This window comes from Tenrec ecaudatus, chromosome 1, assembly GCF_050624435.1.
Source record: "Tenrec ecaudatus isolate mTenEca1 chromosome 1, mTenEca1.hap1, whole genome shotgun sequence".
Lineage (NCBI taxonomy): Eukaryota > Metazoa > Chordata > Mammalia > Afrosoricida > Tenrecidae > Tenrec > Tenrec ecaudatus.
In genome coordinates, this window is record NC_134530.1 from 197,925,581 (window position 1) to 197,952,878 (window position 27,298).

The following is a 27,298-nucleotide window of genomic DNA, read 5'->3' on the forward strand; positions in this document are numbered from 1 at the left end:
GAACTAGAGGAAGGTTTTGAGTTTCATTGTTGTTACACTGAACCCTGAGTGACTCATCTCCTCCCCACTACCCCTCTGCAAGGGATGCCCAGCTGTCTACAGATGGGCATTGGGTCCCCATCACGCACTCCCCCTCATTTACGGCGATGTGATTTCCTCCCACCCCCCTGCCTTTGTTGTTTGTGACCTGGTCTCCTCTGCCCTTCACGATCACCCATGTTGGTGTGCTGCTTCCGTGTGGGCTTTGTTGCTTCTGGGCTAGATGGCCGCTTGTTTGCTTTCAAGCCTTTAAGTCCCCAGATGCTACATCTCTCAGTAGCCGGGCACCATCAGCCTTCTTCACCACACTTGCTTATGCACATTTCGTCTTCAGCGATTATGTGAGGAAGGTGATCACATAATGATTGTTTTTGTTCCTTGGTGTCTGCTACCTGGTCCATTCAACACCTTGTATTCACTTAGGTTGTGTGCTTCTTCTCTGTGGACTTTGTTGCTTCTGAGCTAGATGGCCGCTTGTTTGCCTTCAAGCCTTTAAGACCCCAGACGCTATATCTTTTTGATAGTCGGGCACCATCAGCTTTCTTCACCACGTTTGCTTACACACATATCTGTCTTCAGTGATCATGTCAGGAAGGTGGGTATCATGCAATGACCGTTTAGCTGGGCGAGGTGCTATTGGATTGGGGGAGTATGCATGAGGAGGCCCAATGTCCATCTGCTACCCTACTACTGAACCTATAAATATATGCACATAAGTCTATTGCCCCCATAATCATAAATATATTTACATATGTACATGTCTGTATTTAGGCTTCTCTGTATGCACTTTGCCTCCTACTCCTTTCCTCTATTTCCTTTCGCTTTCCTCCCGTCCCACTACCATGTTCAGTCTTCATGCTGGTTTCAGTAATTCCTCTCAGTTACCTTGTCCTTGGTCACTCCCTACCAGTCCTCCCCTCCCCTCCCTCCTCTGGTTTTGAACCACTCGCTGTTCCCTTGTCTCTGTGTTGGGCGACACCTCCTCCCTTCCCCTACCTCCCACGCTCTCATGTCCCTCCAGGACCGTTTGTCCGTTATTTTCTTCTCTCATCGTTTGTCCAGCCTAGCTTGTCTAGGTGGACCTGCTGATATAGTAATATGTGCATACAAATGCAGATGGCTTTGACAGCGCCCAAGTGGCACATATGAACATGGTTTCGACAGCAGCAACACCGAGATGCTGATAAGCAGAAAAGCCACTAACATACAAAATTTACAAGGTTAAAAACAAAAAGACAAAACAAAAAGATAGCAAAAAAAGAAAAAATATTGCTAGTAGTTCAAGGTCTGTTTGTTGGCCTTTAGGAGTGTTTTCCAGATGAAACTTGTGTGGTGCCACGTCCTGGCCCCAAAGTCCATCCTTTATACTCCCTCGGGATCTCTTTGCTTTGCTTCCGTCTTCAGTCTTATTGAACTTGCACTTACGCCTAGAGTGAGATGGCTTCTCTGTGCATTTCTCCAGTAGCTCATGATCCAAGGCTTGTCTTCATGTATTTGCTGCCCGCCTAAATGCTGTCTTTAATGCAGTGCCTGCTCATGTCCTGTGTCATTTTTTAATTGGATTGTTTGACTCTTTTTGCTATTGAGGTATTAAAGTTTTCTGCAGATTCTGAAAAATAAAAAGAGAGGGTAGAGAGATGGCAAAAGCCAGTGAAGCCAGGGATTCCAGGTGGCAGTGCTGGAGCATTGTGAGGCTCTCAGAGCAACCCAAACTGCTGGGAAGACCGTGAGCCACTCCCTAGACGCAGGAGCTACGGAAAGAAGTGTAGCAAGCCCCTGGATACAAAGTCCGCATACAAGAAGGTCAAGGCAGGGAACAAGTTGATATCCAGTTTTTGAGAAGAGGCGGAGGCAGATGAAGAGGCTTAACTGTTCCAGACCTGAACTATCGAGCCCGTCAGGTGCCGGCCAGCAGGCAACCATCAGAACTGAACCAGGAAGACATTTCTCAACCCTAGCTTTCATACTTTCTCTTTGTTTGTTTGTGTTACTGAGAAATCAAACAATATGAGGCACTTGAAAGTCATACGAGACATCCAGGGTGCAATATCCCAGATATCTAATTGTCTTGCCTAGTCTTTTCACACCGCAATATTATGTTTGTCCTTGGTTGTCATCCCTTGACTCTGACTCACAGGAACCCCAGGGGAGGAGAGCACAATTGCCCCACAGGGTTTCTGAGGCACGATGGCACTTTTCAGAAGCAAATTGCCAGGCCTTTCTCTTGGCACCTCTGGCTGGGTTAGGCCCGCCAGCCCCTGGGCACTTCTCTTGCGTGTAGCCGTTGGTGCCACCCAGGGACGCCACACCTCAAAAGGACTGAACAAAACTTCCAAGGGCCCTCTGATCTGAACGTAGCTTGTTGTTTGTCATTCTCACCTAGTTGGGGTGTGTGTGTGTGACTCTGCATTTGCCTTGATGGCTACATGCTTCTTTTGCAGGGAAGAAACTTCCCTGGCATGTCACCCATGAAGTGCTCCATCTCTCGCTAGGTTAGCCAGAATGCTTGTGAATGCTGTTTTCTAGTTAACTTAATTTCCTGTGCAACAAGTGGCCCATAGTAGGCACTTCAGTGACATTTCTTGGATGACTAGATGAATAAAATATGTGAATGGACATTATCTGGCTTAAAAGGTGTACATTCCTCCAAGCATGGATAGAACTTGAGGATCTAGGCAATCAAGGGACAGCAATGATGGATTTTATATTTTGATAGAATTTGATTTGAACATGGTTCTATCCTGACTGGCTGTATTATCTTGGGCAGGAGTTAACCCTCAAAGTCTGAAAGATGATACCCTCATGGGACATTTAAACCTGCAATAAAGAAAAGAAATAAAAAGACAAAGAAAAAAATAGCTCCCTCCCCTCCCCCCGCCAAATTGGAGCCTGTGGAGGCCTGCTGGGAACAGGACCTCTAAACGGCAAATATGTCTGGCAGGCTGTGGTCCAAGGCCATTTCTGCTGGCTAGAAACGGGGTCTACTGGACCAGAGGGAGCACACAGCTCTTCTTAAAATTGAAGGTTTTTATGCCCAAGATGAAACGGAATTTCATTTAGGCAAGAGATGTGCTTATGTGTACAAAGCAAAGGACAACACAGTGACTCCTGGCGGCAAACCTAACAAAACCAGAGTCATCTGGGGAGAGGTAACTTGTGCCCATGGAAACAGTGGCATGGTTCAGGCTAAATTCCGCAGCAACCTGCCTGCTAAGGCTATTGGACACAGAATCCGTGTGATGCTGTACCCCTCAAGAATTTAAACTTAAAAGTAAATAAATAAAATTGTACGTTTGTTAAAAAGAAAAAAAATAAAATAAAAAGAAAGCAATAAAATGTCTAAATGTCAATGATTGCCAGTTTGTCACATTGTTTCCATGTCTGTCCACTGTCAATACAGGAATGACCTCAACACGTTTTGAGTTGTGGCTCTCTGGAATAGACTGACAGTAAATATAAATAATTGCTGACAGTGACCCGTTCCAGGTTGTAGTAATATGATATGTGTGTGTGTATATATATATACACACACACATATATATGAGAGAGAGAGTGTTATGCAATTGTTTTTAGGACTGCAAAGGGATACTTTTGATAGATTTTTCTCAAAGGACCCAAGATGAACACGGATTTATGACATTTTCCGAAAATTGAAAACTGAATTGGTGAGGCAAGGGCCAGGAAATTTGTGCCGAGGCAATTTTCCATAAGGAAAATTCTTCCAGGGTAGCAAGGGTTGTCCCATGATAAATTCACAGGGAAAGCTGCCTTACGCCATCCACCCAACACCCTTGACCTTGTCCTTCAGACCTCTTTTCATTCCCTGAACTCAAAATCCATATTTTTAAACAAAATCATCTTATTGGAGGCTCATACAACTCTTATCACAATCCATCCATCCATCCATTGTGTCAAGCACATTTGTACATTTGTTGCCATCATCATTCTCAAAACATTTGCTTTCTACTTGAGGCCTTGGTATCAGCTCCTCATTTTTCCCCATCCCTCACGAACCCTTGATAATTTAAGAAATTATTATTATTTTGTCATGTCTTACACTGTCCGACGTCTCCCTTCACTCACTTTTCTGTTGTCCATTCCCCAGGGAGGGTGTTATATGTAGATCCTTGTAATCGGTTCCCTCTTTCTACCCCACCCTCCCTCCACCCTCCGGTATCACCACTCAAAATCAGTTGTAAAGGAAATAGGTTGAGTGCCTCGGGGGTGCCAAGGCTGGCGTTTGGACATGGTGTAAATGAAGAGCCTGAAATTCTTTTCGGAAGGGTCTGAGAGATGGAAATGTATAGACCTAGATGGAGAGTATGTGGAGACCCAGTAGCTTCATTTTAAAATACAAAACCTTTCACTTTCCTGTGTGTGTGTGTGTGTGTGTGTGTGTGTGTGTGTGTGACTATTCCAATCTAGGAGACCTGGTGGCGTAGTCATTTACTCAGTTAGCAGTTCAAAACCACCAGCCCCCTGGGAGAAAGATGAGTTACAGTCTCCACCACCCCCGGGGACCATTCTGCCTTGTCCTATAGGGGCCACGATGAGTTGGAACAGACTTGATGGCAGTGCGCTATCACCATTCTAAAAATTAAACGTGGGGAAACAAAAGGGTTAAACGGAATGACAAATCTTAAATGAAGAAAGCATATAAACTCAGTCCATGACCATCTCAGTAAATACAAACCAGTGTCAGCTGAGGAACTACGGCCAGTAGGGACGTCGCGGCCCCTGGGTCATAGAGCTTACAGTCCGTGGTGGTCCGGTGCCGTCTGTGCCCCTAGCTCACAGAGAATGAGAGAAGAGAATTCTGGCCGGTGCTGTCCCATCCTCAACATTGCTTTCCGTTGGCGCTCAGTATTGCAGCCACTGCGTGGATTTAGGCTCCTCCTCTTTTGCACCAAGAATGATGGCCTCTTCCAGGGCCTGGACTCTCCTGATAACATGTCCAAACATGTGAAATGAAATCTCACTTTCTTTGCTTCTGACGAGCTTTTTACTCAAATCCATCAATTCTTCTCCAGTCTTCTTTATTCAACATCCAACTTCCACATGCCCACGAGGCTGTGGGAAATACCCTGACTTGGGCTAGATGCACCTTAGTCCTCAAAGTGACTTCTTTGCCCTTAACCCTTTAAGTAGCTCTTGTACAGCAGCCCATTTGCCCAATGCAGTATTCCGGTGATTTCCTGCCTACTGCTTCCGTGAACATTCATTGTAGATTCAAGAATGAAATCCTTGGCGTCTTCAATCTTTTCTCAGCTTACCATGAAATTCTCTATTGGCCCAGTTGTGAGGATTTTTGCTTACATTTTACAGTTGCAATCCATACTGCAGTCTTTGATCGTCATCAATAAATGCCTCAAGCTTTTGCTTTCAGCAGGCAATATTGTATCATCTGCATTTTGCCTCTCCTTCCACTCACACTGCAGTGTTCTTCTTCATAGAGTTCAGCTTCTTGGGATTATTTGCTCAGCGTATAGATGGAGTACATATGGTGAAAGGATGCACCCCTGACTTACACATTCCTTGATTTTAAACCATGTAGTTAAACGGCTGCCTCTTGGTCTATGTACAGGTTCTGCATGAGTACAATTAAGTGCCATGGAATTTCCATTCTTCACACTATTAACCATTGTTTGTTGCATAAACAATAAAACACAAGTAAACATCTTTCTGGTATTCTCTGCTTTCACCCAAGATAGATCTGATATCAGCATGGTATACCTTGTTCCACACCTTCTTCTGAATCTGCCCGGAACCTCTGACTGTTTTTTGTCAATGTACTGATGCAATGGTTGTTGGATGATTTGTAGCAAAATTTTGCTTGCCTGTGATAGTAATATTATTTAAAGCTTTCTACATTTTGTTGGGTCGCCTTTCTTTGGAATGGGTACAAATATGGACGTTTTCTAAATGGTTGGTCAGGTAGCTGTCTTCCAAATTTCTTGGCATAGTCTGAGTGCTTGTCAGTGTCACATCGCTTGCTTGAACCATTTTGACGGCATTAGTCATTTTGAGTTAGACAATCATATGATTTATTAGGTATGTGTGCTTGAGAAAAGGTATTTGCCACAAAACACTTGTTTGTTGTACAAAATGATGTCAACTGTTCTGCAGCCTCATTTCTATTACCAAACCCATAGTTTCCAATGTCTAATCCTTTATCTTTCCAACTTTTGCATTGTAGCTACTCATAAAGATCAATACAGACTGAAGAAGCTACTAGAATTCCTTAGTTCTTTGTCACTGGCTCTAATGGTCGGTGTGTGGTTGGTGTGTAAGTTTGAATGATAGTTGTATTCACTTGTTTTCCTTGTATGCATTTAGATATATCCTATCACACACAACACGGGACTTCAGGATAGATCTTGATGTGTTCTTTTTGATGATAAATGCGATGCCGTTTATTTTGAATTTATCCTTAATGGCCTAATCATATGATTGCCTACCTCAAAATGGCCAATGCCAGTCCATTTCAGCTCACCAATGTCTATCTTACTCAGTTCAATGTCATTTTTCCTAGATTCTCATTTCGTATGAAGCAGTTCATGCTTTGATTATTAATGGATGCTTGCAGCTGTTTCTTCTCCTTTTAAGTTACGTTTCATCAGGAAGCGAACAGGCCAAAAGCTTTGCTTCATCCACATTATACGGTCACTTGTGCTTTGAGGAGGCGGCCCTTCCGCAGCCATATTCTGGGTGACTTACAACCCGAGGGAGGCATCTCCCAGGACTATGTTAGACAATGTTCCGCTGCTCTGTAGCAAATGTTCAGCGGCTCATTCCTCAGAAGTGACCCACTGGTTTCTGTCTTGACAGTGTGTTGTTTGCCTGGAGGCTCCACTGAAGCCTGTTCACCAGGGGTGACCCTGCTGGTCCTTGGAATCCCGGTGGCACAGCTTCCAGCATTTTAGCAGCATGCAAGCCAGCACAGTGCCCTGAAGAGGTGAGCGGAGGGAACTTAGCGTCTAGGAGGGATTCTAGAGAGGCGCCACACACAGGGTTAGGCCAAGGAAAGGGTATGTGAGGTTCTAAGGAGTACATTTGAGGCGTAATTTACTTCTTTCCTTTTTTATTTCAGGGAAAGCTAAGGATAATTAATGATGTTTAAGGGTAAGACATGTATAAACTAGGGAAGGGGTCCTCAAACTGTTTAAACAGGGGCCAGTTCACTGTCCCTCAGTCCTGTTGGAGGGCCGGACTATAGTTAAAAAAATGAACAAAATCCTATGCACACTGCACATATCTTATTTTGAAGTAAAAACAAAATGGGGCAGAAACACCCAGCGGGCCGGATAAAGGTCCTCAGCAGGCCGCATGCGGCCCAAGGGCTGCAGTTTGAAGAGGGCCAGAAGTGACCTAAACCAAAGAATAAAGGACGGAGAGTATTTCACGCAGAGGGAAACATCTGCCGAGACACAGAGATAAAGGGGTCGGGGAGGAAGACTAGTTCACTAGATTCAGGCTTAGGTTCAGGCAGAAGGCGTGAACAGAGAGAGCTGGCTTGAGAGCAGCACAGGGCCATGTAAGCTTCATGCTCTGTGTGGAGAGCTCCGTCCTCCCACAACACCAGGGCCACCGTCCTTCGTGGAGTATTCTTTTTTTTTTTTATTGTTGTTGCTAATGTTGCTCTGCTTATCCAATGCTTGAAGTCTGAGGCATGCTATCTTTCTCCTGTGGTCCTCTAGCGGATTCTGTCTTATGGTGGCCCCATGCGTATCAGAGAAAACTGCACTCTGTAGAGGCTTCGATGACTGCTTTCTCAGACGATCAAACTTTACTTCCCTGGTCCTTCTGAGTGCTCACCAGCCATCGACATTTTGGTCAGGAGCTAAGCACATGAGTCCCTTTTGCCACCCAGGGACTCATCCGCCCTATCCCGGGAGTCTGAAATCATGTCGTGGATGTTTTTCTGGGACAGATGCTGACTACTACAAAGAATCAATGAGTGCAGGAGCTCTGCCTCTTCCCCCCCTCCCTCCCCACCGTTCACCTAAAGACTTTCATAGATTGAGCAAAGCTGTTGTGAGGTAAGGGCGCCAGCTCTGTCTCCGTTAACAGAGGATATTAGCAGTGGCTTGTCTCATGTCCTCTTGGACTTACAGATGGATTTTAAGAGGGCCTTTTAAAGTTTGTGAGTGGTTGAGCTTTGTAGTAAAAAGCTAACTGTATTATATTTTTTCTGAGGTGGTTGATGGCCTCTTTCATCAGATGAATCATGTTTATGTCCCCAATCTTGAGCTTATCCAGGGGTTTTGAAACCAGTAAATAATTTGAAAATCTGGAAGATCTCTTTCAACAAAAACCAATGTCATCTGTCCATTATTTCAGGGAGTTAGGATGGGTGGATGCCTGATGGGAGCGTCTGGAGCCGACGAAGAAGGATGATGACATTCTAATGACAGCCATTCCCAGTATCGGATCACGTTCAAATATAGGACCTTTACACATGATTTCATAGTGGAAAATAAACACACCAGACAATTCAATGTACACAAACCATCTGGTGACCTTGCTGGTGACTCCTCAGGGGGAGGGTTGATAGGAAAATGGATGATCCCGGATTGTCATTTGTCCAAAGTCACGGGATAACATCATTAAACTCTACTTCCCAATTGTTGCTCCAGGCTCTTAGTTTTTCACAACGGTCTAAGCTTCTCGCAGACGTGAAGGGTTACAAAATCTAGCTACACCATCAAGTCCTTTGGCACTCTTTTAATTGTGAGTCCCTACTGCATACTTATCGACCATCTCGTTATCTGACATTTCACACTCATGATAATAGTGCCAAAAAACCCAGACTATTTTGTCATAATTCTGGGTTTCTTCCCCATGTCCACCACCAGCCCCGCAAAGCCACACATGTCTGTCAGGCTCCCAGCCAGGCGGCCTCCTGCTAGGTGGCCTCAGGCGGCCACCATCTGAGCTCTTAGTGAGCCTGGACACAGCAGTTCCAGGGGTCTGGACTTTGAGCTGCTGACTCAATTTCACATAGCGATCAGTCTTTGGAGCCCAACCATGCTGATAAGCAAGGAGTGGGTGTATACTTTTAAAACTGACATTGGAATTCTTTAAGATGACCGCCTTTCCTTCCTCTGTCCCCTGTCCTGACCTGCCTAGCCCCCAGGGGATGTTGACAACACTGTTTGAAGTGGGAGGATTGATTTTACAGCTTGTTGTATGAGATGACCTCAGAAGTTTTGTGGAACATTTACATGGTCTGACTTCCATTTTTCCACGAATTTTCCAAAGTCCCCATTGTATGTGTCTGGGGAAATCTGTGCACTACAACTCTGGGTAGCATCTTCATTTCCTCTGGGCTTCTTGTTCTTTCCCGGGTGTAATGTGATCGGTAGTTCAAAGGCGGATCTCGTTATTCTTGGCCGAGTTTCCATCCCCAGTGGTTGTGACTTTTAGAGGGATATGTGGAGTCTTGTTCTCACAGGAAGATGTACGGCGACTCTGCTGTAAGTATGCGTTAACCATCATGAGGCCCAGCTGGCGCAAATCAGCACGATGCAGCAACAGCTTAGGGCTATTGGCAGAGCCTGTGTTTAGAATTATGTAGTAACGAGTGAACGGGGCTCTGCACTGCAGGAGAGCGAGGCCCTGGCACGAGAAGGGGGGTGGGTGGGTGGGTGGGATCAAAGATAAACAGAAGATGGAAGATATTAAAAGAATAGGGTTTCCCAGCAACCCAATAAATGAGGGCTAAGAGAAGGACTATATACACTGTATAGTTTTCTTAAATGAAATGCTGGTCATAGATACACAGTTCTTCAAGGTTTTGAACCTTAGTTTATATAGTAGGCTCCTGTCCTTTATGGGGCCAACAGAGCGACTGTGGGGTGGCTTGGTGGCTCATGGAGAATGAGGAGGAGGTTCTAGAAAGACGTTGGGAGGAGCAGAAACTCTGGGATGAACAGTAGGGATGGTTTCCATATAGTTCAGTGTCTCTGCCCTCCGGCTGAGCGGTAGGTGCCGTCCACCATTCAGTCTCGTGTCCCGGGTTTGGATCAAGGTTGCTACATGGTCAGCATAGTTCTAAGTATTATCACATTCTTTTCCAGATGATTGCCAAAACAGGCTCAAGTTCATGAGACTTAGCTGTATCTTTCCTTGCGGCCAGGTTTCTGGGTTCCTTTGAAGGCAAGCAAGCTGTGATGGTGGAGCTGTTTACAAACGCGGTGGTCGGCGGTCGTGGTCAGTGATCGTGGTCGGCCCCGGGCAGAATGGGACACCTGGCACTGTTGTGTCTGGGAGCTTCCTTTAGGCTCTTGGTCTCTCAGGGGACACCTTTCAGGTGGTTGGAGGAAGAGCGTAGATGAAACTTCCTCTTCTCCTCATACCAATAAGGAAGCAAACGTATCTGCCAGTTTCCTGGGATTTGGGACTTAAACTCAAACAGCTAAAGCAAACTCGCTGCCAGCAAGTCTATTTCAACTCATAGCTACCCTGTAGGACAGGGGAGAACTGCCTCTGTCAGTTGCTGAGAGTGTATTTTTTTTAATTTTTATCATCATCATTTACATTTTATTATTTTTCCCCAGCAGTTTTATTGGCATATCATACAATTAAATTGTTCAGTCACATCAAGAAGAGTTGTACAATCATCACCCTAATCAGCTTTAGAATGTTTCTTCTGCCTTGTACTTGTCATTATTAGCTCCCCATCCCCGCTAACCACCCCCTGCCACACCCCTGCAGAACCCGTGATCCAGCTAGTGTCTCTGTGATTTGCCTCTCCTGGATTCCATATGCAGAGAAGATTAAAAACCAGGCAGACCACAGCAACAACAACAAAGCTTACAAGAATAACAAAATAAAAGAGACCAAAAACCTCAACCAAAAAGAAAGCAGAAAATATTAAAACCTACACATTTAAATGGATCATCAGGAAGATCAAATGATAGGGCGCTAAATTTCCACCTGACTGCACCTGCAACAATCCACCTCCCACTGCATTCTGATGGTGGCAAGGTTCGCTCGTCACGGCCCCGGTGCTGGGTCAGAGTGGGTTCCTAGGGACATACTTAATCATGTGCATTTCCCAGTCACTTACAAAGATTGAAACAGTTCTAAAATGGGTCTAAAGGAGATCAAATGACAAGATAATACACTTTGACCTAACTACATCTGCCATAATTGCAGGGCTATTCAGATCCTTCGACTATAATTTGAGGATATTCAGCAGAAGCTAAGTCCATGTGTGGACTCTGCAAACAGGTTTTGGGTTTCCACTGTCATCCATAGCCTCCTGCACACCAGGTGTTCACGGTTTAAGCCCTGATGCCAGTCCCTCCTTAAGATTTTGATTATATTATTTACAATCCTTGGCTCACACAGGCTTGCATCTAAGTTAATGCCTCACTTAGATGGCTGCTTGTTTGAAAACAAATCTTTAAAACCCAGATGCTATTCTTTTTGATAGCCTGGCACCATCTAGTTTCCTCACTACACTTTGCTATAGCATCTATATCTTTAGTGATCTAGTCATAAGGCTGAAGAGTATCAGGCAGGGCCATGTCCTAAGAACTACTTGTTCTTAGATTGAGGCCAGAATTAAGTGCAAGCTCAAAATCCACTCATGTATCTAAGGTTTATATATGCTCCTGGTTCACCTTAGAGACATCATTGTTATTTTATTTTATTTTACTTATCAATCATCCCCCCACCCCAGCCCCTGGCATCACTTCCACTGCCATCAAGTTATTGTTGCCTAGTAGTGACTGTATACGGCAGGGTAGAACTGACCCTATGAGTCTCTGAGCCTGAAAATCTTCACAGGAGTAGAAAGCCTCATCTTTCCCCTGCAGAGCTGGCTGGTGGTTTAGAACTGCTGACCTTGCAGTTAGCAGCCCATTGCATAACCACTTCCTGATGATAGTGTCATTAGTTTAGCCACGGGTATAGAATTTAAAACACTGTTGAGAAAAGGAAATTATGAGTATAGATCACCTATGAACCACAGTACATGAATTATTGACTTGTACAGATTAAATTCTAACGTGATTGGACACTATTTATACAAATAGCAGGGGTTGGTTGCACAATTCTTTAGACAACACCCCCAAAACAGATTTTTTAAAAGCTGTGCATATATTTTTTTATTTATGTTTTACAAATCAAGCTTTTCACCTTCAAATTATGCTGTTACACTAATACATTTGTCAAATCTGTGATTCCATTCTGGAAATATCTTTCCAATTCATCTGTTTGGATGGTTGACAGCACGTCCCTCATTTTTTCCTCACCTCTTCTGCGTTGTCAAATCACCATCCTTTCATGTTCCTCTTCATGCGTGCAAACAAACGGAAGTTGCATGGAACAAGGTCAGGTGAGTCAGATACGTGGGGCAAAAAGGCATGCTGTTTTTGCCAAAAACAGACACCCTGAGATGACGAATGAGCAGGTGCATTGTCATGGTGGCAAAACCAGGGTCCCATCTGCCACAATTCAGGCCTTTTTTGTTGCACACAGTTACACAATCTTTTCAGAATCTCTAAATGGAAAGCTTAAATAACAGTCTGACCCGGTGGAATGAAATCCAAATGCACTATCCCCCTCACGTCAAAAAAACAACAACAAATGAGCATTGTGTTTTTGGAGGGTGCCCCTCATAGTCATTCACAGCAACAGAGCCATGCCTGCCAGACTGATGCCCATCACAATGAAGCGAGGGCATTAAAGTAGTAAGTGTGTGGTGGTTCCAGGCCACCATTCATTGGGTGCTCTCCAGGCAAGTGATTTGAACTGGTCGTGTCCACCAGTTCTATGTCCTTGGCTAAAAGTCATCTGCTTCTTCTCACCCTCGGGAGTCTCCGCTTTAAGTCCACTGGGTACAGGTGAATTTGAGGTTAAGCCCATTTCACTGAGGGGAGTTTCCACATTGGGTACTTCTGGTGTGGCCTCTGAAGGTTGCTGTGGGCCTCGAAAGAAAAGAGTCTAAAATCCCAGTAGTCTATAGTGCACGGACTGGGTCACCAAGAGCTACATAGAAACTAAGCTAGGTCAAAGATGTCCAATTAGGAACCTCATACTGGGTGTATTCTCACCTTCGGTTCCAAGTAAGTATTGTTAAGCATCCCTCCACCCCTGTCCCCTCATTTTCTTACCCAAAAAGATGCAATTGCCCTTCTCTGAGATATATTTGCCCCCTCCCTCCATCTTGACTTGGATTTTTCAGTAAGGGTTCCTTCAACAAATAGTACTGGAAAAATTGGATCTCCATCTTCAGAAGAATGAAACAGGACAATCCTCCACCCCATGCACAAAAAGAGACTAAAGATTGGTGGTTCTCAACCTTCCAAATGCCATGACTCTTGAATACAGTCCCTCATGTTGTGGTGACCCTTCCAACCATAACATTATTTTCATTGCTACTTCGTAACTGTAATTTTGCTACTCTTATTAATTGGGTAAGCCCTGTGAAAGGGTTGTTCAACTCCCAAAGGGGTTGTGACCCACTGGTTGAGAACCGCTGCTGAAGATGGATTAGATACCCAAATGTAAACCTCAGACCTATCAAGACCATTGATGAGAAAATTGGGACAAACCCACGGACCCTATTGAAGGGCATACATGAACTGTCCAATACAGTAAAGGAAGGACACACCATGGAAGACAAAGTAGATGGCTGGGACCTATTAGAAATAAAACACCATCCACATCAAAAGATTTCATCAAGGCTAAAACACGAGCCCACTGGTTGGGGGAAAATCTTTAGCAATGACATAATGGACAAGGAACTAATTACTAAAATCTACAGAATCCTGCAGCATCTCAATAAGAAAAAAATAAATAATCCAATTCAAAGGTGGGCAAAGGACATGGATAGACAATTCACAACATGTGCCACTCACATGGATAACAAACACATGAAGAAATACGCTCCCCAGCCGTCCAGGAGATGCAACCAAAACAACAGTGAGGTATCATTTACACCCGCAATGAGAGCCCAATTCAAGAAAACAGAACAATAAATGCTGGAGAAGGTGTGGAGAGATTAGAGATGAACACTTTTGGGGGGAATGGAAAGAAAGAGTTTATTGAAGGGGGATACTTTGGAAAAGAAACCCAAAGAGCTCTCAGCTAGTCTAAAAGCAAGACTGTAACTCTTTATGGGAGTAGAAAGCCCATTTTTCTCCCTTGAAGCTGCTGGTGGTTTAGAACTGCTGATCTTGTGGTTACCAGCCCAACACATAACCACTGTCTTACCAGGGCTACTATAGACTCTGTTAATTAAGAATAGTGCTTCTTATTTGTAGTATTGCAACATTTATTATTTGAGATCAGAAAGTTTACAGGTGCAGATATGCTGGGGTTTCAAGGTGAATATATGAGATAGCGCCCAAGGTTAATTACAGGTCAAGGTGAGTGTGTGAGATAGGTCCCAAGGTTATTCTGAGATCTTTAGATGTGTTTAATCAGTGCATTCTGATATCAATTGCTTGTGCATTGTGTGGGAAACAACAGAAACGAGATAGGTGTAAGTTGAGGAAAAACACTTTGTAAATGCCTGCTTTTGTTTGAATGCTTGGCAAGCATCAGTTTGAATTCTCTACTCCTGTTGACAAAAAAAGGTACTTTATGCGTACAGTCTGGGGAAGAGCACATTCTGTGAGGAAGGATTGGGGAAATTTGATAACCTATCCATTTATAAAAGAAAAAAATCAGTATCTAATTAGCATGAAAATATACAGATCAAAGAGTGAATTATTGACCTCGTTGATTTCTTTTTATATATAAAATCTTTGTGAGCTATAAAGGGTATGCTATGCAGCTTGTCCTAAAGCTACATTAACTATACAAACAGCCTCCAAAGCCAGGGGCCACCGAGTGGGGGAGGGAAGTCAAAGCTGGAATGCCAGCGCGTACGTTCATCCACGGGGTGACCCCAAGCAAAATGTGTGGAAAACTCGCCTCCAGCCAAGTGCTCTCGGTGATGCACGTGTCCTAGTCTCAGTAGGGTGCCTTCAAAAGCAAGTGTATTAAAAAAATGTTAAGTTCGTAAGATTTTGACGTCAAGGTTATAGAATCAGTTAGAATTCATCTTGATTCCAGTTTACTTCCAGGGAAACACCTGTCAAGAAGTAGAACATTCTTCTTGTGTTGAAATAATTTCCGTCAAAGAATTGATGGGTTCAGAGTTGTTAAAACTTTTTTCTTGGGAAATGGCCTGTCTCTGAATATGTTGCTATAATCTTTCTGGTCACTAGTTTAGCAGTTATGTAGATGTTTGAGATCTGCTTGATTTTCTTACTCTTGATCCCTCTAGGGGAAAAAGATTCCTAGTGGTGTAATCTTAATGTTTTGCATATGCTTTGTGTACTTTTTCCAGAACTATGGTAAATCCGGCCTAATTAATCTCTTTTACTTTGACTTGTCCCCTTGTCTTCAAGGGCATCCTATCTAGAAACAGCTGTTTGGGTGGAGGGGCGTAGAATGTGGCCGTGGAACAGATTGAAGCTAACTGGCCCTCAAGGTAAACAAGCTCATGACCTTGGCCTCGTTGGCTCTGTGCTGTAGGTAACTCACTCCTACAACCTGTGTAGGGGAAGATCCCCTCCCCTAAAGAACTCCTTTCAGATGCTGTCAAGTCGCTTTTGATTCAGTGTGACTTTGTATGGACCAGAAGGAAGCACTGCTGGGTCCTGTGCCACCCCCACAATGGTTGCTACATTTGGATACACTGTCGTACCCACAGTGTTAGGCCAGACTATCCAGAGAAACAAATCAGTGACACTCAGATACTTAGAAAAAGGAGCTTTATACCAAGAAGTAAGTATATATCCAGAAGGCATTTCAGTCCAGTCCAACTCAAGTCCGTGAGTTTGATGCCAATCCATAAGTCTCTCTTAGCAGCAGGCCAGTGATGCAGAAAGGTGAACCAGGGAGCAGGAAGAACACAGGCAGTGAGAGCAGAGGCCTGTGGCACCCCGGCTGGTGGGGTGGCAGGGTCAGGTAGCCCACAAGAGGCTGCCCCTCAAAGCAGGCCACATTCCAGCAGGCAGGAAGGTGGAGAAGCAGAGAGAAAGAGTCCTTCACTCTTACACAAAAGGCTACATCCCCACGAGGTATCACCAAGCGACCACTTGATTGACAGGTGTGATTCCACCCCTGGCCAGGAGTGTCCAGTTGACATCAAATCATCCAACACCCACTGTGTCAGTGCAGCTCATTGAGGGGCTTCCTCTTTCACCGACCGTCTGTTAAGTCTGATATCCCTCTCCGGGGATTTCGCTCTCCAGGTAAGACGCCCCGAGACAAAAGCTTGCCAACCTTGCTACTAAGCAGCATTTTAGCTGTACGTCTAAGATAGATCTGTACCTTATTCAGGCAGTCCGTGATATTTCAATATTCTTCACCCCTACCTTAAAGCCAAGGCATCAGTTCTTCTTTGGTCTTCCTGATTTGTTGTCTAGCTCTCACATGCATATGATGGCGTTGAAGACCATGGTTTGGGTCAGGTGTACCCTCATCCTCAAAGTGACGTCTTTGCTTTTTAATATTTTAAAAGAGGTCTTTTGCAGATTTGCGCCAATGCAATAAACCATTCGATTTCCTGACTGCTGCTTCCATGAGAGTTGATTGTGGATCCACGTGAACAGAAACCCTTGGCAACTTCAATCTTTCCTCTGTTTATCATGGTTACACATGGAGCTGTACGGCTAGCACTTTGAAACCACCAATCACTCCGAAGGAGAAAGACAACTTTCTACTCCCGCAAGAGTTACCTTCTCAGAAACTCACAGGGAGAGGTCTCCCCTGTGCTACGGGGTCATTATGATTTGACATCGATTCAATGGCAGTGAGGTTTTTGTTTTTGAATAGTGATGCTCCCTTATTATTTTGAGCTCATCTAACTAAGTTCCTAATTTTGCTACTCCATCCTCTCCCACCTCAATGAGGAATGAGCCTCAGCTGTAAATAGGATAAGCTTTTGTGCTAAAGCTGGGATTGGTGATGGTTATCACGATCTTGTAGGAAAATAAGCTAGAAAATTATACTTATTTTATAGAATTCAGATCCAGGCCAGTGCCCGAGGGCATCTGTGGTAGTCTAATCTGGTGTCAATTTGAGGATTAAGAGCATAGGGGTGGAGTTTAGCCTGTCAATCTGGAGATAGCCAATGAGACCTCTGGGAAATCTGGTACTTCCTCCTTGGAGGCAGAAGACACCTTTCTCTCTCTGCTACTCCCTGGGTGACATTGCAGAAGACAAGCCACATAGACACAACCAGACCTCGGAAACCGGAGAAGCCACAGAGAGACCCCTGCCAGCACTGAGATGCTTACATCACTGGACCCAAAGACTTTCTACCCACTGGCTTGTGATTGTCCTGCATTTGGCTTCATTGCATGTGTTTTGTGTCTGAAGAGGACTTTATAGATTGTTATCGGACATATGGGCTAATACTGGACTTAAGGACCTGATCTGGACTGGGCTGGGATGTTTTCTCCATGTTCAATTGCTCTTGTATATAAATCTCTTTCTTATACACATAGGCGTGTCAATGGATTTGTTTCTCTAGTCTACCCAGACTAACCCAGCATCCTATTCACGTTTATGTCAACAGCTTTGCTCCCTAAGGGAATCACCGAGGCAGGTTTGGGGCCCATAGGAAGCCCTGTATAGCCCAACTAGAACTTCTGTGAAAGGAGAGGTACTGTGCAGCTTCACTCTTGCCCCTTCCACCTAAAGGCCTCCTTATCAACTGCAGTCCAAGACTGTATCCAAACAAAAAAAGTTTCCCTTCCCCCTTTCTCAGCCCCCTCCCTCCCCACCCTCCCAACAATGGCCTCATGCTATTCAGTGGAAAGAGCCAAGGCAGCTCTTGAGGGCCAGGTCTCTGCTGCTGCTTTGTATTCCTTGCACTTGAAGGCCTATTGCTAAGTAGTTTGTCAACATTCCTCTAAGGACCTTTATTCTAGCCTCCCGATTGGCCTGCAGGGTGTGGTGGGACTAGAACAGTATGCTGACTCTAGGCCCCTTGGGTCTCAGGCAACAGCTAGTTCCTCTTATCAAAGTAGCTCTTCCAAAATAAAGTAAGTAGGGAAGAAATCAAATCCAATTAAAAATCCAGATGTGGCCATTATTGCGCTTCTCCTTTCCACTTCCGCCTCCATCTTAACATACAAGAAACATTTTCATTTTTCTTTCTCCAGCGGTCAACGTCTTCCTCTGTGTGTACTGGAATACTTCCTGTTTAACTCAGCTGCTGTTGGGTCTTACACATCTCTCTGCTAAGGATCGCTTTTCCTTCTCTCACTACACACCCAATTGTTGTAGAAGACACCAAATGAGGGGCAATTAAAATGATGGACTATTTGTTAGTATTTTTAACACTGTGAATATAAAAAAAAACCCGGATCTGAGCCATTACAGTTTCCCCCAAATAGCTACCCGACACCTCTATTAAGCTATTCTTCCACCCCACCCCCCATTACAAGTCCCTCTCTATTAAAAGTAAACCCTGCTAGCCATTTCTTAAAGGAGCCCTTGCATGGCACAAACACGAAAGCACCCAGCTACTTGCCCAAAGTGTGGTGAAGAGAGTCGACTGAGAAGTGCCTTGGGCCGGCAGGCCTGGCAGTCTGCTTCTGAAAGGTCACAGCCTTGGAAACCCTGTGGAGCACACATGGTAACTCAGTGAATTGAATCGACCCGAGGACAACTTGCCAGCTAATAGTCATTGCTTGGAAATGATCATGTGTGTATTAGCATACCATTTTAGCATATTCATACATATTTTAGCACATAATACACTGTCGTATACCTAGTTTTTCACTTCATGGTGTGTTTTAGAAAAGTTTCCATATGACACATGCAGATCCATCTCATTATTTTAATCATTGCATGGTGATTCATTTAGTGTTTATGCCATTTTAACTAGTCCCTGTAATGATGGGCATTTTGGACTTATTTTGAAAATTATAAGTAATAGTGAACATCCCTGTCCCTAGTCTTGTTGAATTGTTCTATATTTGCCCACAGGATAAATTCCTCACAGTGATATTACTTGTTCAAAGGGTATGTGTTTTTAAGATATTTATATCTTTTTTCGATTACCAAATTGTGCCTAAAAATTTGTGCTCATCTGCACCCTCAGGAACGTAGGAATCCATTCTGAATAGAAAGAAAAATTATTCTCCCAAAAGTGTGTAGCTCATTTTTCATTTTATTTTTAAGTGCTCTCTGAATTTTAGCACAAATCAGCGATGGTCAGATCACCATCCCTCCCGCCCCCCGAGAGAATTCACCCAATCAGTAAAGGAATATTTGTTGTACGCCTTAAAAGTTAATGTTCAAACTATGGTGGACCGGGAAAAGATTCGAGTTTTAATTATGAGGGCTGTCCACTGATGACATTGTCCCAGGGCACCAGGACACCAGGGATCCAACTCCAAGGAAAGCATGGTCGGAAATAGTGCTTGACCATTCCACCCTAATCCAGACATTCAGATGTTGGGAGGCGCTCACCAACTCTTGCCATTACCCAGCCTCGTCCAGCCGGTGGGGAAAGGGAGCACTTTCTTTGATGCTGCTCAGAGAAACTCAGCGCCTATAGTTTATGGAGCTCATTTCCTAGACGGGGAAGCTGAGAGGAATGACAGACCACTTAAAGATACTTTGAAGCATTTTCAATCATGGTCAAACACTTCTCATCAAACCCGAGTTTTAACGTCTGTCTATCATCATAAGACTCCTGGGTACTGGGGCTTTAGACTTCATGACCTACAGTTCTCTCTCTCTCTCTCTCTCTCTCATTGGGTGAAGGTTTACAGAGCACATAGGTTTTGCATTCAAAAACTCAAACACACCTTGTTTCATGTTGTTGACTCCATCGCCACAATGTGACATAGTTATTCCATCTCCTCACAGTGTTGCCTCTTTCACTCTACTTCCTTTCCTAACCCTTCTGAACTTTGCCTTAGGGTAGATCTGCCCCTCTTGATCCAGATGGTTGACAGTCTAGGAGCTGTCTATCTGCCTAGTATTATGGTTCCACTTATAGACCTGCCTGTGGTTTGGCTGAAAGTTGAGATGTGGGGGTGAGTTCACTTCCATACCTGAAGAGTGACTAAGAGCCATAGTTGTGGGGTTACCCTCACTCTCTGACCAGTAAGTTTGATCTTTTTTAGATTTTTGAGCTTTGTTCTACATGCTCCCACCCCTCACGCCCGCCATCCTCATGTGGGCCCTTTTAGAGCAGTTGGCAGTGGTAGCTGGACACCATGGAGTTCTTCTGGTCTCAGTGTCACAGAGATTGATGTTCGTTCACATAGTCTGTTAGGTCCACTGGACTAGGCATTTCCACGTGTCTTCAATTTTCTTTACGCTTCTCCCGTCTGGAAAGGGAGAAACCTACAGTTGCACTTTAGATGGCCACTGATGGGCTTTTCAGATCACAGTCCCTACTCTATATTTTTACTGTTGAATAGAAATACTTTCCATAAAAGACACTCAGAAGTCTACCACTACAGAATAATGTAGGCAGGACAGACATTGTGGTGGGCAGGTTATCATTATTTAATTTCGTTAGTAATATGTTCCAACAGCTTACTAGAATTTTGTGAGGATTCTTGTAATATGTTCTAAACCATATGGTGCTTTTAAGAGGAAAGCTGGAAAATGAGTGTAAAATAATGATGAACATTCCGCCTTATTCTTCCTAGTTAAACTATGACAGGGAGCCCTGGTAGCCTAGTGGCTATGTGTTGGGCTTCTAACCACAAGGTCAGCAGTTCAAAACCACCCAGCTGCTCCTTGGGAAAAAGACAAAACCTTCTACTCATGTAAAGAGTTACAGTCCTGGAGACCCACAGGACACTTATCCACTGCCGTACAGGGTGGCTAGGAATCGGAATTGACTTGATGGCGGAGAGTTTCGTTTTTTGTTTAGACTGAGACATGCACACTGACAAAGGCAAAGGAGCAGCTGGGTCTACAGGCCTAGATTTTTCTGTTAAATAAGGAACAAGATGCTGAGCATTATACAAGGTGCATATCATACGAAGACAGTCACCTGTTGGTTTGGTTTTGCTGTTAGGCATTTTCCACACCCATTGAATTTCTAACAATAACCAGGAGAGGAGAATGCATGTTCTTGGGCCTTTGTGAAAGTAGGAAGACGTCTCTGCCCCTTATCCAACTCTTGTGCACCTAGTCGCCACCAAAGGAAGGATGGAAGGGATTTGAACTGGACGACGGCACTTATTCCAGCTCTGTTTTGGTGAGCCACTGGGGTGGAGGTCAGAGGCTTCTAGATACTTTCACAAGGTGAAGCAAAAGGAGAAGATAGAGGTAGCTCAAAATATAGAGGCAAAGGAAAGAAGTAAAAATTGCAGCATCTATTAAATAATATTACCGCCCAAGGGACTCTGGGTAAATTTCCTTAATCCCCGTAGGGCCAGGGCCCTTAACTGCCATGCTTCAGGATAGAGTTTGATTAATATGTTAAGCAGGCACATGACAGCCCATGCTTTTTCAGTTATAATCCTTAATGGATTACTTGTTTTGCAAAGCTGAATCAAGTCTTTCTGTCTCTCGTCTTTCTTTCTCTCCCTCTTTCACTCCCCCTGTTATTCTGCTAAGTAGTCAGCCATAGATCTTATTCCAGAGAAGTTCACATTCTATAAAATATACACGGTTCTGCTTAGACTAAGGGAACTGCAATAAAATCTATAACGGAAGTCCAGATAATAAGCCAATGGAGCTGAGAGGAGAGAGGTGTCATTTCCAATGTGTGTGTGTAGATCATGAGGCTTTTGAACTTAATATTTATTTAGAATGCCTAGGTAAGTGGAAGGCTGAGGAGTTGGCAGGAATACGCCAGGGAGAGAATCCACGAGGGGCGGGGCGTGTGCAGGAAGTAGTGAAGGCATCATTTTGGCTGGAGTGAGTGGTGTACGAGCATCGCGAGAAGATGCTTCAGTGGTGAGGTTATAACCTTCAGGGTCTGAAATGTCAGTTATCACAGCTTAAGAAATTGCTAGGAATGGCCTGGCTCATGGCAAAAGACAGAGCAGCCTGTGAGCACATGGCATGGAGCAGGAACTGGGAGGAAGTCTAATCCAGCAGAAAAGACGTTGGGAGGTAGGTGCAGACAGAACTTGACATTGGTATTGACGTATTTGGTATTGGGAGATGGGTAACAAGTCCCAAAGAAGGGAGATGCTGGTACTGGGAAATCTGGGAGCAGGTGGCACCGTAATCAGGAATAACGCACGCAGGAAATCTGTCAGCAGTTAGCAGACTCAGCAGCAAAGCTCAGGTTTACCAGCAAAATTCCAAACTCTGGAAGGAGGGAAGAGTGAGAGGGAAAGTGAGAGGCAGGACCTGAGTCCCGGAGGGAGCAGCCAATTTCTGTGCCAGGAGTCACACCTGGCACACAGGGCCAGACGAGCAGGGAGCATGATTTGCTGCTGCATTCTGTGCGCTGAGCCCCAGCCCTTTCGGGTGGTGTGTCTGCAGTTAGGGCTGCTCTTAGAGCTTGAGTCTACAGGTAGGAGAGCGCGAAGAGGCCCCGCTGCAGGAGAGGAGGAACCAGAGAGTGGGGATACAGGCGGGGTCCACTGCTGGCTGATGTCGTGTCAGGTGCCAGCAAGTCCATCTTGATTGTAAGCGGGCAGAATAAGTGCTGATCTCTTCAGCACAGAGCTTCAGTAAAAGCTGATGAGGTCCTGGGCCGTCCTCAGCAGACTAGGTATGTTTGAGCCCAGTGCTGGAGCCAGCGTGTCAATCCCTTTGCGGAGGACTGGCACTCCCCTTTGGCGAGAAGGATGTCCTTCTCTCGAAGGAAGGCACCTCTGGCTATACTTCTTCCATGGAAGATGTAGTCATTCTTCTGGCAGGCCACGGTATTCAACATTTGCCACCAGCAATAACATTCAAGTTCCCTTTTATTTTTCCCTTCCCTAGACAGTGTCCAGTTCTCACATGCATATGAGGTGATTGAACACATACACTGTAGCCACTATAGTGGCCTCTTTGCTTTTTAAAATTTTAATGATTTGTATTTTTACAGGAGATTTACCCAGTGCTAAAGACCTTTATTTGGAAGATCAATGAGGGAAATGAAGAACAGTTAAAGCAAGGGAGTGTCCTAACCAGATTTGTATTTCAGGAAGATGGACTTGATCCTAGCCAGCAAAATGAGTGGAACTAAGTGGATCTTTACCTGGAACTAGGTTCTCCCATCTCCTTCCTGACTTCTCCAGGGGGATTCACTTCTCTCCATGCCTCCATTGAGTACGGAGAGAAGTAAATGGGACATTAACTTTTGTTTCACCGGTTTCCTTGACTCTAGGGCAGTGTCTAGAAAAGTGAAAACCAGTCCAGTGGCCATGGGACAGCACTGCTCGGCCACAGGCAGACCTTTGAAAAATGAAACCTTCTCACCTGGCTCCATTGTCCCAGGATCAAGTCCATAGTCCTCAGCCCGGCCCCCCAGTCCATGTCGTTTCTCACCAGCGCTTCCATTCCACGCTCCGTGGGCTGGAGCAGACCATGTTCCATTCTCTCCATGAGCTCACTCCGTAGTCCTCGGAGCCATGCCGTTGTTCATGCCCTTTTCCTGGTTAGAACAACTCTCCCCGCAGTCCCCTGCGGACAGCAACGCTCACTTTGGCGGTTCCTGCCTCCTTGACGCTGGGTCTTTACCTAGAGTGGATCTCTGACTGCTTCTCCACGGTGGTCACGACTCTCTGCCTCCTTCCAGTTCGGGGTCAAATCTTTGCTGCTAAGGGACCCTGTCTTTTGCCCGTTTCGTGACAGTATTTCTTACATTCTTCCCAACTGCGATTTACTTGTCTTTCGCTTCCTCTCAAGGAGCCCAGTTAAGCATGGTTGGAACCCCCCAAAGGTCCCCTGGAGAAAAGACCCGAGGGTTTTCCTTGGTGAAGATGAGGCACTGTCTGGGAACCCCTAGGGAGCAGTTCTGCGCCGTGACATGAGGTCCCTAGGAATTGAAATCGACTCTGCATTATCTAACACCAGCCCCTTCTCTGGATGGTAAGTTCTTCGAAAGCAGGGACGCTGTCTCATTCCCACAGCGTGCCCACCACCTAGCACTGTCTCTGAGCATACTGTGTTCATCAGAGGAGTTGCACTCCGTGTGACGCTGTGAGTAAGCCGAGGGCACAGTCACAGCACGCAGTAGGAAGCTGTATCGGAGGGCAGTGGCAGTGGGAAAGAAAAGGAGAAGGCTCTCACAATAGAGTCAGCCAGGACATAAATCGCGAGTGCTGGCCACTGTGTGACGGCACTGTTGATCATGAATGGACACAATGCACTTCATAAAATGCCTCTTACATCCCAGAATAATGGAAACAATGCCGAGATGTCAACTAATATGCTTTGGGAAAGAGGACTCTTTTGAAAAAAAGCATATTTAGAATCACAAGATCCTGACCCAGCAGCTATTGTCATTTGAGTCTTCCGATTTCAGTTTCTTAGGTCATAAAATGGAGAAAGTCAGAATTCTCTTTTGGAGAATTATTCTAAGGACGATGTGAATTATGTGTAGAAGCCCTTTATAAACTACAAAATAACAGAACATGGTCACTATCACCATTACAAAACTCTGTTATATACCAGAAAGGAAGTAATAATCATGGTATGGGGACTACATTGTAAGTAATCTTGTCTTACTTCCAAGGGATCAAAAGCTCAAACCAATCACCCTGAGGACCATGGATAACCAGCCCTGAATGGCTGTCCATCAGTGTGACTCAGGGAGTGCTCTGGAGAGAGGGTGAGCGAGCAGGAGGGGAGGCAGCTGGATAAGGTGGTCTTCTTCCCTCCACTTGGGCTATACTGGTCCAACGTTGACCTCATTGCTTTTGCTCACTCTCGCCCTTCTGCCATCCCTCCCATCCTGCCCATTTCCCTCTCTCCACATCTGTCAGACTCCCACCTGGAATGTGCTAGGGTGGCAACTGTAAGTGGAACAAACTCCAACTAGCCTTCAGTCACTCCTCACTCTTGCCTGATCATTTAGTTCATTGCCTGGTCTACCTCTCTTCCTTCAGTTACACACACACACACACACACACACACACACACACACACTTTGCATTCAAGTCAATTCTTACTCATAGAGTCCCTATAGGACAAGGTAGATCTGCCCTGTGGTTTTCTGAGACTGTAATTCATTATAGGAGTACAAAGCCTTGTCTTTCTCCCAAGGAGCAACTGGTGGCTTTGAACTGCTGACCTTGTGATAGCAGCCCAATGCATAACCACTCTGCTACCAGAGCTCCTCTCCTTTAGGTCTGGGACCAGCATATTTATGTCAGTGCTTTACACACCGTATGTGCCCTTTTAAAGTCATGCCACTCGTTCCTATGCACCTACCTGCCCCTTGGCAGAATACTATTGGGAGGGTTCTGGGGTTGTTGCTATGGGGGAGCAGTGAGTCAGCTCTGGCTCAGCGCCGCCCCATGTGCAACAGAACGGAACACTGTCCTGGGACGTCTGCAGAGATGTCCGGGATTGCACAAGATGAAAGCATTCCTCGTGCTTCCATGGGCTTGGCCATCCAGTTAGTGCTGTCCAGCATTAAGATGAACTAGGACTGTGTAAAGAAACGTGGTCCAGACTAGCCACGGTGCTCAAAGGGGAAGCTCTTGCATGCTTCATTGTCTCAGGAAAAATGTACACGAGCAGTCCATTTGGCATGCTTTATGAACTTGATCTGGGATCCCTCTAACCCTAGGCATTTCCCATTCTGTTCCCTACGCCTGAGTCGCTCTCTCTTTCCTACTCCACCCTCCCCAGCCCCTTCCCTGATAGTGCTGATTAATTTCAAGTAGTTAATCCCAACTCACCTTGTAGATCTCATTTTAGAGAACATTTCTTCCCTGAAGCGTTCCATTCATCCCCTAGTCGGCCCTGCAGAGCTCAAGAGCATCTTCCTTTGCAGACTCCCCTCTGCATGTGTTCTCCGGGATGCCTGTGCGTCGTCTGTTTCTCCCTCTCATTTGTGGCTACCAGGGGGCAGGGGTCTTGTTGATGGCGTCTCTGCAATGCACAGCACACTTCCTAGTATAGCTCCTTAAAGATCCACTACATGAATGAATGAATGAGTAAAGGAACCCCTTTCAGAATCCAGAGCAGTTTCCGAATCCCAGATGGGTACATCAGGGTAAATACTGAGCTATTATGATCTAGCTTTGGGATAGCTAACTCTTTCACCTCTACTCATTTATGCTCTGTCGAACAAGCATATTATTAGGGCTGTATGGTTGATGGCTTGCAATAGAGACCCAAATTGACAATAATTTAAACAAGAGGAACTTAATTTTTCTTTCACAATGAGGTAGGCAGTAGAGACCTGGTATGAAAAGGGCAGGCCTTTTCCACTCCTCTACTCCGCCATCGTAGGGTGATGTTCGTATCCACATCACTAAGGGGCTGAAGGCCACATTCCAAATCAAGACAGCAGGGTGGAGCAGCAGGCAACCAGATGACGGTTTTTCCTTAAAGAGCACAAGCTAAACAATACAGTCATTACTCCCTCATCTCCCATTGGCCCCAACAGTTGGTGGATAGGAAATGCTGTCTTCAGCTAAGGAGTCGCCATGGATTGAATTGTGTCCTACAGACTGTCAGTCAACTCGGCTGGGCCATGGCTCTCAGTGGACAATGTAATGTGTCTTAGATGATGGTCCTCCATGTGTCATCTGGGGTGATACCCCAACAAAAGGAGTCTGGGTGGGAAAGTAACACCCTTAATTCTGTCATAACCCTGATGGGATATGAGGGGAGTTTCTCTAGGGTGTGGCTGAAATATCTTTGATATTCAAAGAGATATAAGGCGAGAGAAAGGAACAGAGAGCAGGGGACACAGAGCTGGGTGTGGCGTGTGTCCGCTGGGTATGGGATTCCTGCACTGGGAAACTTCTCACAACTCACGGCCATCTACTTGATGCCAATTCATCTTGGCCCACAGGTCAGGGTAGAACTGCCCGTGTGAGTTTCCAAGACTGTAAATCTTTATGGGAGTAGAAAGCTGTGTCCTTCTCCTGGTGAGCGGGTGGTGGTTTCAAACTGCTGATCTTGAAGACTGCAGCCAAATGCATAACCACCACTTTACCAGGGTGAGAAACTTCTAGAACCAGAGAAAGATTGAGGCCAAGACACATGGCAATATACAAGGAGTGTTGAAGTTACAGCTGCTAAAAGGCCACAAAGACGTCCCTCCTAAACTCAGAGCCAACAGAGAGAGAAAGCCTTCCCCGAGAAC

The 27,298-nt window shown here is 45.1% G+C and overlaps 1 protein-coding gene and 1 pseudogene across 1 annotated transcript in view; both read left to right on the forward strand.

The window, feature by feature from the left end:
* Positions 1–27,298, forward strand: part of RGL1 (ral guanine nucleotide dissociation stimulator like 1) — a 337,768-nt gene that overhangs the window by 153,624 nt on the left and 156,846 nt on the right. The gene's annotated exons all lie outside the window — the stretch shown is intronic.
* LOC142437267 (large ribosomal subunit protein eL33 pseudogene) lies at positions 2,970–3,324 on the forward strand (annotated as a pseudogene).